Raw genomic sequence first — 16,232 nt, forward strand, 5'->3', positions numbered from 1 at the left:
GAGCTGTGAGTGTCTGGGGACAAGTGGCAGTGGCAGCATGTGTCTGTAGAGAGTGGGGGCAGGGCAATGCCATTGGAAAGACACTCAGGAGGGGCGTGGTCTGTCCCTGGTGCCACGCATGGAGAGCAGGGTGTCAGCAGGAAACACGGTGGGACGGTGGCAGAGCATGGGTCTGAGGCTGGCGCCCCTGTTCCAGTTCTGGCCTAACTGCTCACAATGGTGTCACTCTGGACAAACCACCCCATTTCTCTGAGCGTCTACAAATGAGGATGGCAGTAATAGTTCCACAGGAGGTCTGTGGATGCCTGATGAGTGTCACCTGTGACACTGGCAGAGCGTGTATGTCCCAGTGGGTGTGCTGTGAACAGTGGCCAGCATCGTGCTTAGCTTGACCTTGGAGGCCCAGGGCTCTGGACGTGGGAGTCTGGTGGTTCTGTCCTGGGATACTCAGGGTAGTCCAGAGGACGAGGCCCACAGATGGACTATCTGTTTTTTCTGGGTCCAGCTCTTCACTTTTTTTGTAAAAGACCAAACCTGGGTGAAATCAGCAAGAAGAAAATAACTTTTTCTTTCTTGGAAGTCCAGGGACTCTGCTGGGTGTTCACCTGTCACCTCCGTCCCCAGGATCAATGCAGGATCTGTGGGCTCTGTGAGGTGACCATCTGTGTCCTTCATCCCAGGCTCAATGCAGGATCTGTGGGCTCTGGGAGGTGATCACCTGTGTCCTCCATCCCCAGGCTCAATACAGGATCTGTGGGCTCTGGGAGGTGATCACCTGTGTCCTCCATCCCAGGCTGAATGCAGGACTGTGGGCTCTGGGAGGTGACCATCTGTGTCCTCCATCCCAGGCTGAATGCAGGACTGTGGGCTCTGGGAGGTGATCACCTGTGTCCTCCATCCCCAGGCTCAATACAGGATCTGTGGGCTCTGGGAGGTGATCACCTGTGTCCTCCATCCCCAGGCTCAATACAGGATCTGTGGGCTCTGGGAGGTGATCACCTGTCCCCTCCATCCCAGGCTGAATGCAGGATCTGTGGGCTCTGGGAGGTGATCACTTGTCACCGCCTTCCTCAGGCTCAATGCAGGACTGTGGACTCTGGGAGGTGACCACCTGTGTCCTCCATCCCCAGGCTCATGTCAGGATCCATAGGCTCTCCTGGGTGCTCACCTCTCACCCTGTGGTCCAGTCTGCCTTTTGTGCTCCCTTCCTGATGTAGGCCTGCTTATGGAAGCCAGGTAGTGCCTGAGTTTGATCTTCACCTCCTGGTGGCTGAGGATGTACCTGTTGACCCTCTGCATGTCTGTAGTGAAGTGACATCTCTACTTTCATTGCTGTCTTGTGAGTTTCCCCTTCTCTTTGCTCTTTGTTGTAGGAACTCTCTCGTGTTTGTATCAAAATGCCATCTGATTAGCATTGGAACCTCCTCTCTGTGAGGCTGCCTTTCCCCTCCTGAGGAGCAGAAGCTAGATTTCCAAGGTCAGAGCCTCTGCTGATCCACGGGAGTGGTTCTTGACCAGGGCACTGTGCCCCCGAGAGACATGGGGCAATGTCTGGGACCTTGGGGCTGTCCCTGATGGGGGAGGGGACCGAGGAAAAGATGCTGCCGGGAAGCTCTGCAGTCACAAGGGACCCCAGAGAAGGACACAGCTGCCCAGATAGCAGTGCTGTGGGGAAGCCGGGCTGTCCTCATGGGTACTGCCCTGTGGCTGGTTCACAAGAGGCCCTGGAGTCCACGGGGTGCACCCTCAGCTCTGCTGGCCTTTGTCCACTGTGCTCTATCTCTTGTGGTCCTCTGCTCTGGCCCATATTTTGTTAGGACCTTCCTGACGGGATCTCTGGAAGCCGAGGTGGCTTTGAGTTGCCTTGGCACCTGATGCGAGGGAGGAGAATGGCCTGTGTTTCCCTGGCTGCCCCAGAACCGCCCCGCCCACTAGGGCACACAGCGGCCGCCCCGCGTGGATATGCAACTTTAAATTAAAAGTGAATTCTTGGTTTTTGTTTATTAGAGAAACTCTGTATTTTGCCCTTGTGTTTCTGCGAGGTGTTTGTGCCAAGCACAGCACTCTGCCCTTCCTGTGCTGGAGGACGTGCGCCACTGTGTCCTGGCCCGTGTGCCCTGCTCCTGCCCAGCTGCCATCTAGATGACCTCTGGGCTTCTAGAAGCTTGTCACGTGCACCTGGGTGTGCCACTTTCTGTCTGCTTCGAGTTCCCTGCGTGACTTTGGCCCACAGGTGTTTTAACATTTGGAGACATTTGCTCCTTGAAGAGCACCCGTTGTCCTCTGGCTTCCTGCAGCCCAAGTGTCCACCGCTGCACCTGTCAGAGGCTCCGTTCTGCTTCCCTCAACACTTGACCCGGCTGTTTTCAGACCTGGTGACACCTTTTGACCTGTTTTCAGATCACCAACCTTCTTTCTGTGACCTGGCTCTGTTCTGCAACCCACACAGTGATTTGTATTTTGGATATTGTATTTTTCTGCTCTTGAAAATGCAGTTGGTTCTTTATTTAGATTTCATTTCTCTGTTAAGTTTCCATGCAGAAGGTTGAAACTTGATCCCCGTTTCTCACCCAGTTCAAAAATCAATTCAAAATGGATCCAGAGCCTTAATGTGAGACCTGAAACTACAAAACTACCATAAGAAAACCAGGGGACTCGCTTCGCAGTACTGGTACAGGCAATGGCTTCTGAACATGGCCCCAAAGCACAGGAAACAAAAGCAAAATAGACAATGGATTGCGTCAAGCTCAGAGGCTCCAAGCAAAGAAGCCTCCAACAGCCCCGGGAGAGCCTACAGAGCGGGCGTCTGCCAACTCTCCACCCCCAAAGGACGGGGGCCCAGAGGGCACAGGGAACTCAAGGACCTGACAGTTAAAAACGAGGGATCCAATCAGTAATGGGAAAATGATCTAAACACACTCCTCCAGAGAACCGATCAAGCTGCCAGCAGATGTATGAAAAGACGCTCGGCCTAGCCACCAGGAGATGCCAATCAAGCTACGCAACTGACTCCAGTTAAAATGTCTATTTAAAAGCCAGAGTTGGCAAGGATGTGGAGCAAGAGGAGTCTCATCCACCCTTAATGGGAGTGTAAACTAGTGTCCACTGTGGAGGTCCCTCAAAAAAACAAAAATGGAAGCACCATCTGATAGTGTCCCACTCCTGGGAATGTTTCCTAAGGAAATGAAGTCAGCATACCCAAGAGACACCTGCAAGCCACGTTGCTGAACTCTTCCCAAGAGCCAAGATCAGGAGTCAGCCCAGGCACCCATCAGCAGATGGATGAATGAAGAAAACATGGCACATGTGCACAATGAAGTATTACTCAGCCAGGAAGAATGAAACCCTGTCATTCTCAACAACCTGGTGGAACTGGGGGTGCCCTGTGAAATGGAATGAGCCAGGCACAGAAGACAAACACATGCTCTCTCCTCTGCAGGAGCCAAATGCAGCTGACCTGAGCCTGCTCAGAGATTCATCAGAGGCCAGGGAGGACAGGGTGTGGTGGGTGGGGAGCTCCGACCTGATCAGCATGTGCTGAAAGGTCTCATCAAACCCCTGATACATACAGTTAACACACGTCAATCAAAATCACATAACCCACTTGAATCAAAGTGTGGAATATGATATGTCAAGAAATTTGTAATGTTTTGAACAACCCACAATAAAAAATTTAAAAAAATAAATAAATAAATAAATTTAAAAAAAAACAAAAAAACAAAATCACATGATTAAAGGACTGTTTTCCTTCAAGAGTTAGAACCTTACAAGCTGTTTTATACAATGAGCTAGGCTAGGAACCGCTCCGTTAGAGTGATCTTCAGCTAATTCTCACGTCCGGGTCGTCTCAGGCTGTTCTGATACAGGCTGGCTTCCTCCCTCCCCCTCCCTGCTTTTTGGTGTAAAGGACATGGTTAGAGGCCCTGGATTCTGCTGTTCCTCCCAGGAGAGCTCCTCTTGGTCTGGCCAACATCCTGAGCTCTCGGATGCCAGGGCTCATGCACTGTTAGGTGTTGGTGGGGGGTTCCCAGCACCGTCTGCTTAACTTGGTGGGTCTCAGCTGCCCAGTGCCACCTGCTTAACTTGGTGGGTCTCAGCTGTCCAGCGCCACCTGCTTAACTTGGTGGGTCTCAGCTGCCCAGTGCCACCAGCTTAACTTGGTGGGTCTCAGCTGCCCAGTGCCACCTGCTTAACATGGTGGGTCTCAGCTGTCCAGCGCCACCTGCTTAACTTGGTGGGTCTCAGCTGTCCAGCGCCACCTGCTTAACTTGGTGGGTCTCAGCTGTCCAGCGCCACCAGCTTAACTTGGTGGGTTTCAGCTGTCCAGCGCCACCTGCTTAACTTGGTGGGTCTCAGCTGTCCAGCACTGTCTGCTTAACTTGGTGGGTCTCAGCTGCCCAGTGCCACCTGCTTAATGGGTCTCAGCTGCCCAACGACACCTGCTTAACTTGGTGGGTCTCAGCTGCCCAGCGCCACCTGTTTAACTTGGTGGGTCTCAGCTGCCCAATGACACCTGCCTAACATGGTGGGTCTCAGCTGCCCAGCGCCACCTGCTTAACTTGGTGGGTTTCAGCTGCCCAGCGCCACCAGCTTAACTTGGTGGGTCTCAGCTGTCCAGCGCCACCTGCTTAACTTGGTGGGTCTCAGCTGCCCAATGACACCTGCTTAACATGGTGGGTCACAGCTGTCCAGCGCCACCTGCTTAACTTTGTGGGTCTCAGCTGTCCAGCGCCACCTGCTTAACTTGGTGGGTCTCAGCTGCCCAATGACACCTGCTTAACATGGTGGGTCACAGCTGTCCAGCGCCACCTGCTTAACTTGGTGGGTCTCAGCTGTCCAGTGCCACCTGCTTAACTTGGTGGGTCTCAGCTGCCCAGCGCCACCTGCTTAACTTGGTGGGTCTCAGCTGCCCAGTGCCACCTGCTTAACTTGGTGGGTCTCAGCTGCCCAGCGCCACCTGCTTAACTTGGCCACGTGCTTAACATGGTGGGTCTCAGCTGCCCAGCGCCACCTGCTTAACTTGGTGGGTCACAGCTGTCCAGTGCCACCTGCTTAACTTGGTGGGTCTCAGCTGCCAAAACGTTTCCATTTTCAGTGGGCAGCAGCTGAAAACGAAGCAGCTCGGGGCCCACCGTTTCTTACCTGGACTCTGCCTCTCTCCTCGGGCACCACCTCTGTTGCTCACCTCTGTCACCGTGGCAGCTCTGAATCCCGTCCTTTCACACAGGGACCCAGAGAACTCGGCTCTGCTAGAGTTCTTCTTTCCCATGCTGTGAGGGATGAAGAGCGTGCGCAGGGACTCCCAGCCGCGGGTGTCGCGGGCTCAGGGTGGGGCCTGCCTTAGACACCCTCCATTTTCTGCCTGCTTCTGTGGGAGCAGGTGTGTGCACACGCGTGTGCTGGAGCTTGGGCTGCCTTCGCTCTCACCTGGAGCCACCGTCCACTCCCCGTGGCCAGGGTGCTGTGCTGTGGTGGGCGCCTGCCGTGTGCCGGGGTGGCCGTGCGGCGAGCCTTGGTTTGGGAGACTGGCGCTGAGGGGCACAGGCCCTCCTGCTGCGGGCGTGTGCGGCACACCTCCTGGCTCCCCAGGTGCAGACAGGGGGTGCGGCCCAGGTGCCCCCCCTCAGGCGTGCTTTCCTGGATTAGGTGCAGGCTGGCGCTCAGGGCAGAAGCCGCATGGTCGCCGGCCACTGCTCGCAGGCTGCTTGGCCACTCAGACCACACGTCCAGCAGCACGGTGAAGCCTGGTGTGCTGGGGGTGGCTCCCGGGCGGGTGTAGGGCCTTGCACAGTGACAGAGTGGAGGCTCAGGCCTACGGCGCTCAGGGTGCTGTGGCCTCCCTTCTGTGGCTTCCTGTAGTCCCACCTGCAAAGTGCAGGTCCCCGGGGGACGGGAGGGGCATTGGCTTCCTGCGCTGCACCTGCTCAGACACGGCTAGCAGCTGTGCGAAGGCCTCCCTCAGGCCCTCCTGTGAAGCACCGATCACCGGCCACCAAACCCCACAGCACAGACTGGCCTTGCTTCACGCCCAGCTGGAGACTGGAGGACGGCGGGAAGAGGAGGCGGCGTTCAGTCCTGTGATGGTCACCGTTTCTGAGCTGTGTTTTTTGAAATACGACATCTTTCCCTATCATTTATTTTCCCAGAAAGACACAAAATAGAGACGGCCAGCATTAGCAAACTGTCAACAAAGTCGTCACCATCAGGGGAAGTCAGGAAAACAAGGACCAACATCAGAAAGGACCTAAGCAAACAGAACATTCTAAAGAAATGCAGAGACTGAGTCACCCGCCCAGCAAACGCCCACTGGGCGCCTCGGCACCACCTTGTGCTCAGATGGAAGTACTTGCTCAGTCGTGCCCAGTGGCTGACGGCACGGCACCGCAGACTGGGCACGCTATGAAGAACACAGGCTTGTTTTCTCTGGCCCAGGGTGGGTGGCCTCACCTGGTGGTGGCCTCTTGCTGGCAGAGTCCTGGGTGACGCAGGGCATCACAAAGCAAGAGTCGGGGACTATGTGAGGCCAGTCAAGGGGGCCTCTACGGCAGACCTCTGCTGTGACCCCCATCAACAGCCACAGTGGACGGCCCAGGGAGTGGAGCGCTGGAGTCCCCCTCAGGTAACGGACATGCCCCGCTCGGCCCCAGCAGCAGACACTTCCGTGCTGTCCTGTCACTTGGCTGAAGGGCGGGCTCCCTGTTGGCCACCAAGACTCTGCCTGAAACTCTGCGCAGAGCGGGAGCGCCAGACCTGCCTCAGCAGCCCTGGGCCACGGCTGCTGAGCAACAGCCACCAAGCCTGTCACCAGGAGCCCATTCGACCCTGTCATGTACGTCTCAGCCTCCTGTGGGCCGGGATTCTTTACCCCAGCGAATCCCACTCTCCATGAACTTTTCTGACAGTTTTCGGTGGTGTTTAAAGGCGTGTTTCAGAAACTAGAAAACATCCTTCTGATGGTTTTCAAATTCTAACTTGTACCCAAAGCTCCTGGGCCCACACTTCCAAGTAATGAGATCTCTGCATCCTGTCTCCAGAGACGGGATCTGGAGGGGGAGGTCAGCCCCAGCCCTTGTTTTGCATGAACATTTCAGGTGGTCTGCAGACCTGGCCGCACCACGAGGAGCCTGGGCCTACTTGGAGGGAGGGATGGTGCCCCAGGCACCGAGTGGAGGTCTTGGCCATCTATGACGTAGCCACAGCAGCGATGGCGCACCAGCCAGGCACCTCTGGTGTTGGGAGGTGGCTTACACCTGCCTTTTCAGAAAGCTGTGATGAACTTCAGCATGTTGCCCCTGACTCCAGAGCCACATTTCCTGGGAAGTGGTCAGTCTGAATCCATGCAGACCTGGCCAGCTGTGCAGCCTGCAGCGTCCGCACTGTCAAGAACAGCCCTCTTCTTGGCGCTGTTCACAGATGCTTCGGCGCACACTGACTCTGGACCCGTGTGGTCCAGGCACCAGTCATAGGAGTGTGGTGCTGGCAGGAGGAGGCAGGGACAGAGGTGGCCTCCTCCCTGACTCTAGTGATCACACAGACCTCATCCCATGTTAGATGGGCAGATATTGAACATCAGCCTCCTTGCCAGGGGGGCACTCAGGGAACAGGTGGTCTGGTCTAGAAGCATTGAACACTGCAGGCCTTTCCCTGGCATGGATATCTGTGGTACGGGGGGTGTTTCCTGTTCCTCGGGAGGATGGGTGTCCCCGCCCCACTGTTCCTGGAGGCAGTGTGGAGGGAGACCCAGGAGCAGCACACGGGGGACAGATGACGAAGGCATGCAAAGCTCCCGCACTGATGTCAGGGACTCACCACGGTGCTCGAGAACCTGCGTCCACAGACCCGCAGGGGAGTGGCACCCAGGGGCTCCGAAAGGGCCCAGCACTCCAGGGACCAGCCACTGTGTCCCACAGACTCACACACACACTGGCCAGCTGGCCAGCACCAAGCTCACTGTGGCTAGAGCTGGCCTGTGCTAGTCCGAGCCGGCTGCTGCTTCACGCTTCCTCTGCACCTTGATCTCCAAACCGAGCCACAGGGCGAGGGCCAGCTGTCACCCCACTTCCTGTCTCCACTCAATCTAATGCCAAACTCCATCCACAGGCTGATGAGCGGGAGCTATCTACCTGATCCCCACCTCTGTGAACCACAGACTCAGACCAACCACGGTAAAGACCTCGGAGGGGCTGGGACCCTCCTCCCACCCCACTGACCCTCCCCCAGGCTGGGCCCCTCCTCCCACCCCACTGACCCTCCCCCAGGCTGGGACCCTCCTCCCACCCCACTGACCCTCCCCCAGGCTGGGCCCCTCCTCCCACCCCACTGACCCTCCCCCAGGCTGGGACCCTCCTCCCACCCCACTGACCCTCCCCCAGGCTGGGACCCTCCTCCCACCCCACTGACCCTCCCCCAGGCTGGGACCCTCCTCCCACCCCACTGACCCTCCCCCAGGCTGGGACCCTCCTCCCACCCCACTGACTCCCTCCCCCAGGCTGGGACCCTCCTCCCACCCCACTGACCCTCCCCCAGGCTGGGACCCTCCTCCCACCCCACTGACCCTCCCCCAGGCTGGGCCCCTCCTCCCACCCCACTGACTCCCTCCCTGAGGCTGGGACCCTCCTCCCACCCCACTGACCCTCCCCCAGGCTGGGCCCCTCCTCCCACCCCACTGACCCTCCCCCAGGCTGGGACCCTCCTCCCACCCCACTGACCCTCCCCCAGGCTGGGACCCTCCTCCCACCCCACTGACCCTCCCCCAGGCTGGGACCCTCCTCCCACCCCACTGGGCCCCCCAGGCTGGGCCCCTCCTCCAACCCCACTGACCCTCCCCCAGGCTGGGACCCTCCTCCCACCCCACTGACCCTCCCCCAGGCTGGGCCCCTCCTCCCACCCCACTGACTCCCTCCCCCAGGCTGGGCCCCTCCCCCCCCCACTGGGCCCCCGGGTTAGGGGTTAGGGTTAGGGTTAGGGTTAGGGTTAGGGTTAGGGTTAGGAGCACACCGGGCGGCTGACTTTTAAAGAAAGTTCCCGTTCCAGTGGCATTTATCAACCACGGCATGTCATTGACTAGAAATCACAAGAGGTCTGACCCTTTCTAATAAAACTATGATCTGCTCCTGTGTCATGGTGACATAACACTGACGGAGCGCCTCTGCAAGGCACGCGGTGCACGCGCTTTCCCTCACACTAGCTTCTTCTACACAGGCTTTCTGTCAGCTTCAAGGTGGCCGCCCGGCTCCAGGGTTGTAGCCATCATGACTGACAGGGCTGGGGAGGGACAGAGGGGCCATCACCAAGACAGCAGCACGGGGTGATTGTTAGCAAGCAAGCAAACAGCGACCAACACAGAGCGCACCCTGGCCACCCTGCCCTCTCTGACTTCGGCTGGCAGGGAAGCCCTTCACTTTCCGCCCACGTGAGGGTCTCAGGCCCACCGTGTCCTCAGGCCCACCGTGTCCGAGTTTCTTGCTGACGGTGCGCGGTTGGACTTGCTCGGTATTTTTCTCCTTTTCAGGTGCTTTGTCCTTCAATGGGGAGTTTGATCGTCTGCATTCAGAGGACCCGGGGAGGGGCCTGCTGCCGCGTCCTGCTGCCGCGTCCTGCTGCCGCGTCCTGCTGCCGCGTCCTGCTGCCTTCTTAGCCCACAGTGCTCCTGTACCTTCCTGCTTGGGTCTCCCCTTGTGCTTCGCGGGCTTTCAGATGGGTTATGCTTTGATTCCATCCTCTTTCTCCCGTGTGCCTCATACAGGTATTTTGTTTGTGTGGATGCCGGGGGATCAGTTAATTATGTTATGGGCTGGGATGTAGCTTGGTGGTAGAGTGCTTGCCTCGCATGTGCAGGCCCCGGGTTCAGGGCTTGTGGTTCAGTCACCACAAAAAACAAACAAACAACAACAAAACAACCTCAAAGTTATTCAAGTGGAAAGCAACTTAATTCAAATGTGTACAAAACTCTGCCACCTGTCTCCCCCTCCCTTTGTTATCCTTGTCACAACCTACAAGTACCCACACTGTGCATTTCATTTTATAACACTGATTTATTTAATTTATTTTTATGGTGCTGGGAATCAAACCCAGGGCCTCAGGCATGCTAGGCATGTGCTTTACCACTGAGCCACATCCCCAGCCCTGCGTATTTTCATTAGTTTGGTTATACTTAATTTCAAGACTTATGTTTCCTAACTTTGATACTGGAGTTAAAAGTGATCTGCACACCGTGGTGCAGTACTGTGCTCTGTGCATGTTTGCACACTTACTTTTAGCTGCACACTACAGGCACTTAGGTCCTCTGTGCCTCTGCAGTCCTCATGGGCTGGGTCTGGGGGTGATGGGCTGCCCCCTGTGTTTGTCCACCTGGGAAAGTCTGACTCTCTCACATTTTTGAAGCATAGTTTTGCTGTGTATAGTATCTTTGTTGGTATTTTTCTTTCAGCACTTTGCAATATTATAATATTCCCTCTTGACCTGCAAGATTTCTGTCCAAAAACCCCACTTAGAATCTTACTAGGGTGAGAGGTTCCCTGGCACAAGACAGGTCCAGAAGGCTCTTCCTTGCAGCTGCCGGGATCCTCTTTGCTGCCGACAGTTCACCAGTTGTCTTGGTGCGTCCCTTGGGGTTTTGTCTTACTTGGCGTCCCTGAGCCTCTCTGCCTTGAAGGCTGTGGGAGTCTGCGGCATCGTCTCCTGAAGGTGCCTTCCAGTCCTTCCCTCTCCCCTGGGACCCGGTCACGCGCGGCTTGCTCGGCTGGAGCCTCAGAAGCGCTCAGGCTCTTCCCTAGTCTTCTTGGTTGGTTTTCTCCTCCTCTGGTTGAGTTATTCCCCGTGGACGCCCCTCCTGCCTGGCCTGGTCTGCTGCGGGCTCCTACTGTCTCTCAGTCCGCTCACCGGTGCTTTCCTATATGTTATATCGCTTTGCTGAGGTTCTTGGGTTGTTCACGCATGGCTCTCTTGACCCTGCTGAGCGCTAGTCTGGTTCTCTGTACCTCCTTTCATTGGAGCTGGCTTCTGGAGACTCGTCTTGTTTCTTGTCTGCAGCGTCTTTCTGGCTTCCCATCTCCTTGACCTGCTGGGAGACACCTCTCCCAGGTTCACAGCTGCCTCACGTGTGACATGACCCCCCCCCCCCCCAGCATCCTGCCAGGTATTCTGAGGGCCTCACCCATCCTGCCTTCTGAGAGAGAAGCAGCAGCCCTGGTCCGCTGGCTCTCCCTGAGCCCGGGGAGCCAAGGCATTTATCAGTCCAAACTATCACCTCTGTCCCCAGGTGGCCAGATGTGCTGGACCATCAGAGACCCACGGCTGGCAGACAGACCCGGTTCCTGGGCATTCCTGGAGGAGCCGGGGCACTGGGCAGGGATCACACCTTCCTTCCCCAGGGGAAATGAGAGTGGGGGTTCCTGCCTGCCTCCCTGCATCAGATTCCTATTGTCGTGTGTGATTGTTTTATGTGTTGGTGTGACTGGGACGTGACTTGGTCAAGCCCCAGGTGGACGTTGCCATGAAAGCATTTTTTAGAAGAGACTGAGATGTAAAAGGGTAGACTTTCATAGGGCGGATGGCCCTCTGCAGTGGGAGTGGGCCTTGTTGAAACAGTTGATGGCCTCAAGAGGAGAAGGCTGGGTGCCCGAGGAGGAGGGGACTGCTGAGTGTCAGCTCTTGGGGGTCTCCCCCTGCCCCCTGCCCCTCAGTGCCTGCACACACACCCCCTGTTCACCTGTGACCAGGAGAGCCCTGGGCAGCAGCACAGTTCTGTGGGTCCTGTCTGCCAGGGAGCACGGGGCCACCACCGTCTCACAGGTTGACCAAGGTGTCGGCACGCTGAGCTCCCCTCTGCACACCAGGGAAGGATCCGTGCAGGCTGGTCCAGGCCCCGGCTGGATGTCAGCCCTAGAGGCCCCGCTGCACACCACTGGGACCCTCTGTCTCAGGGCCAGTGGCCTGCCAGTCCTTGTCCTGTGTGGACTCGGGGTCCCCTCAGCCGTCAGCAGGGGCGCCCTCTGCTCTGACCTGGCTCTGGGACAGGGGTCGGCTCCCCAGGACAGTGCCCGAGGGCCACAGCACAGCGTATGGAGGTTTGTGTCTCCACCACATTCAGGAAGGCAGAGCCGCGGGTCCCTCTCTGCATCTCACCCGCAGCTTCCCCCTTGTGTTATGGATGCCCCGTGAGGGTGAGGCCTCGGTACAGAGACAGTTCTAAACACCACGGTCTTGTTGGAACACTGACGTCAGGCGCAGCATTTCCGACACTATGAGCATTTAGCCTCTCTGACCCTTTACTACAAAAGGTAGGGACTGAAATTCCCCTAGCACTTCCTGCTTGGCTCGAACGATTCATTCAGAACTCACCGTTCCCTCAGAACCTACAGGTAGGACGTGTTCTTAACATGTGTTGCCCAATTGCTCAATGAACAGAAATTTAAAAACACTTTCATTCAAATCAAATGGTTATTTTTTAAAAAGCAGATTGGTCATTAGAATCTTTCCAGTTTTAAAGCTGGGTGAGATGTCTTTTATAATTCAAATTAACTGTATTTAGGTTTAGGTTCCTAGCTGATATCCTGACAATCTGTACAGTTCTTTATGAGTTCATTTACATGATAATTTATATACTCAGTCTTCAATACATTCTTCTTTAGTGGATAAATTGAAAAATGAACTCATATAATTAGGCACAGTGCATTGAAGAGGAAAACGAATTCAGTGGAAGATGCTGTTTTTGCCATTTGAGAGAATGACATAGGACATGACCAATTTAGAAAAACTCACGGCTTCTTCCTCTGTTGGGTTTAATTTTACTTACTTGTGCCCTGCACATTACAGATTTCTCTCCTCTGAGCTATTCTTTTTACTCAGAGCTTTCTCTGAAGGTCAGTCTTCAACAGCTGTTAATGAGTCATTAGCAGAAAGCCTCGCATGGCTTTTTACAGAAGTATTTAACTGGTAAATCTTTCTGCTGCTATTATTGTATTTTATTTTTGTACCAGGATTGAACCCAGGGGTGCTTTACCACTAAGCTACATCCTCAGCCCTTTTTATTTATACTTTGAGATGGGGTCTTGCTAGGTTGCTGAGGCTGACCTTGAATTCACAATCCTCCTGCCTCAACCTCCCAGGGTGCTGACATCACAGGCCTGTGTAACAGCATTGGCTGCTGCTAAATATATTGAAGTCCATAAAATTAAAGAGTGACTACTGTTTAAGGAACAGTTGCTCGGAATGCTCTTCACTGTATACTATGATATCAGAGCCTTGTCAGGAGTCATAGGATGAGCAGACACAGGCCCCTGGTTCCTGCATAGTTAGGTGGGCTGCAGCAGCAGCCAACACAGCAGGCCCCCTGGTGGACAGGGTTGGTAGATGCATTTTGTAGGTAGGAGTGTCCTCATGAATGAAAAACTGAAACACTGGAAAATCAAGAGCTCACAGAATCAGAAATTAGAAAAAAAAAAAACTGAAAAAATGATATCTTACTTTTGACTCTAAACAAATTTTCTACCAAAATTAAGGCCTAAAAAGAAAAAGTGACCAATATTTAGAAGTTTTAAACATAAAAATTCATGAAAGTATTTAAAGAAAAATAAAACAATTAACAGCAACTATATTTTTCCTAGGAAACCTACCTCTTCCTCCTTTAATTCATTCAGGCCTTGAGTCAGAGTGGAAATCAAAATCAAAATTGCAGAATATCTGGAAAATGATTACAAAATCACACACCAATATGTGTGTGATGTAGCCAAAGATACACTCTTAGGAACATTCATAGTCTTAAACATTTTGATTACTAAGAAGGCTGAAGAATGAAGCAAAAAACAGATCTAAGGAACTCAAAAGCAGAAATGGGTAATCAGAAAACAGGAAAACAAGAGAAGGTTGTTAAGTCAACCCCAGCTGATTCTGCAGTGTGGTCCTCCTCATCCTCTATCCTCTCCCTTGACTGACATTTTCCTTCTCAAGACAATGCCCAAGATTGACAGACCACTGCAAAGTCATCTTCCCCGAGAGGCAGATCAGTAAGGACATTCCCAGGACACACTCCCATAGCAGATGTTCTACAGATGCATGACTTGGCCCTGCGTTTCTGCGAAGGGACCTTGATTCAGAACAAGGCTGAACTGTCTAGAACTGGGGGACCTGCAAGCTGTTCTTAAGGCACGGTTTTCTAAGAGAGTGTCCTGTTGGGTTTTCAGAGACAAGCAATGACCAGCCTCAGAGCAGTCCTCTCCTCTCCCTCAGGATAGGGAGGTCAACTATGCATGGATTAAGGGCCCTAATGAACTTAATTCAATTTAAATTAAACCTAGTTTCAAATTAAAACATTGGAAGTCACTCCCATTCTGGTCGGTTTTTCCTCACTGTGTTGAACATAGCAGATTCTGAGGCAGCCATGCCTTAGGAGAATTCTCCTACATGTTGCCAAAAGAGGAAACATTCTAGCAGAAAGCAGGTCCCTCTCTGCACATTCACAAAGAAATGCCTTCCTGCAACACCTGTCTGATAATGAAAACACAGATTGACAGATCATTGGTGACATCTCCCCGCTTACTGACACGGGTCAGGAGGGGCCAGGGAGGTCACCGTGATGGTTGTGCAAGGTGTGGCCCCTGACCTTTGAGCCCTGGTGTTTGCAATATCTAGGGTTACGTGGCAAGAGCCAATGAACTTTGCTGATGGAACTGGGGGTGATCATGGGCAGACCCTGAGGAAGAAGGAGCAGCCAGGGTGCCTACTGTGGGTGCAGTTGCCCCAGAAGCAGAAGAGGAAGGCGCGAGAGCCAGAGAAGCAGCACAAGATGACCAGCAGAGGTCTGCAGAGACAGAGGGACACGAGCCTCTCTAGCTGGCCTCCAAGATGAAATCAGGGACCATCAGCCAAGAGTGGCTTCTAGGAACCGAGAGCTGACCTCAGCTGACCATCTGCAAGGACACGAGGACCTTGATCCTACAACTGCTACAGACCAATTCCCTACCCAGAGCCCAGAAGTCACGTAGCCATGGACACCTGGATGTCAGCAAGACCCTGCCAGACTCAGCACCAGGACTTCCCGAGGAAAAGCCTTTTTCTCAGCTGCTGAGCGTGGGCTTTGTCAGAACAGTACGGGACAGTGGGGAGAAAGACAAACCGAGCGGCATGCACAGCCTGGTCCCGTCTTGCTGGAAATGCGTGTTTCCACGTGCATGGGAACATGCCAGGGCAGTGTGGGCCGTCGCTGTGGGTGCTCCTGGACAGGGGAGGCAAGAGGCAGGTGACGTTCTACTTCATGCCGTCACCTTGGTGTAAGGTTTACTATGAGGGTGACCAATCTCACCATTTAAATGACAAGTCTAATGACGCATCGGCTTCCTTGGCTGGTGGTCTGTGAAGCTGGCTACGCACTGCAGAGGCACCCCGGCTGGAGAGGGAACTGGGGTGCCAGGTTCCCAGGCACACATGGGGGGGATCTCACCATGGAGGAGCTCCCCAAGAGGCACCGCTAGTTGGCTCCTGCTTGGTTAAAACAAAGATGACCTGTTTTGCAGATCATGGGTCTTTGGTGTGCAGTTACATACAAGGGTTGGGCAGTCAGTGGTGGTACCTGCTGCTGTCCAGCTGTGGCCCTCACATTGTTCACTGGCCAGCAAAGACCCGGCTCTAGGAGCCTCCTATCACTGTGGTGCTCTGGAGAGAACCAGGGCTTCACATCCTCACAGTGCTGCACCACTGAGCCACACTGCCAGTCTCTACTTGTTTTCTGCTTCATTTTTGATTAGACCATAAGAAAGTCAAAACGAGAGGACAGCTACTAGAGTGGACTAGAGTTGGTGTGCATAGAAACAAACTAGGGAATCGGGAGAAACGCTGAGCTCCCTGGAGAAGCCACCAGAGTCCAGGCAGAGGGTGGGCCAGAGGCTTGGAGCACCGGAGACAGGAGCGCAGACAGGTCCTGTGGTGTGGCCTGTGGAGACGGCCTCCCGTGCAGGCCAGGCGCCGGCGGAGAGGCTGGGCCAGGCTGCAGCAGCCTCCCACAGAGCCTGGCACTGACAATCGCCCTGGTTTCCTCCGACTGGAACCACAGACTGGGAAGCCGTCCACCCACAGGGGGCCGGGAACCCAAAGAGGAAGCCTCCCCCGGGGAGCATATGGCTCCCCCTGAGCTGAAGCTGCACACGCAGGGGTGCCATGCTCCACAGGCCGACCCCTGCCTGGCTGGACCCCCCCCAGGCGGAGGGCGCTGTCCTCTGCTCTCCCCGACCTCTCTG

General features: G+C 54.8%; 1 protein-coding gene across 1 annotated transcript in view; it reads right to left on the reverse strand.

The window, feature by feature from the left end:
* The window catches only part of Dlgap2 (DLG associated protein 2), a 589,656-nt gene that overhangs the window by 50,579 nt on the left and 522,845 nt on the right, over positions 1-16,232 (reverse strand). The window lies entirely within an intron of this gene.

Source organism: Marmota flaviventris, chromosome 3, assembly GCF_047511675.1.
Source record: "Marmota flaviventris isolate mMarFla1 chromosome 3, mMarFla1.hap1, whole genome shotgun sequence".
NCBI lineage: Eukaryota > Metazoa > Chordata > Mammalia > Rodentia > Sciuridae > Marmota > Marmota flaviventris.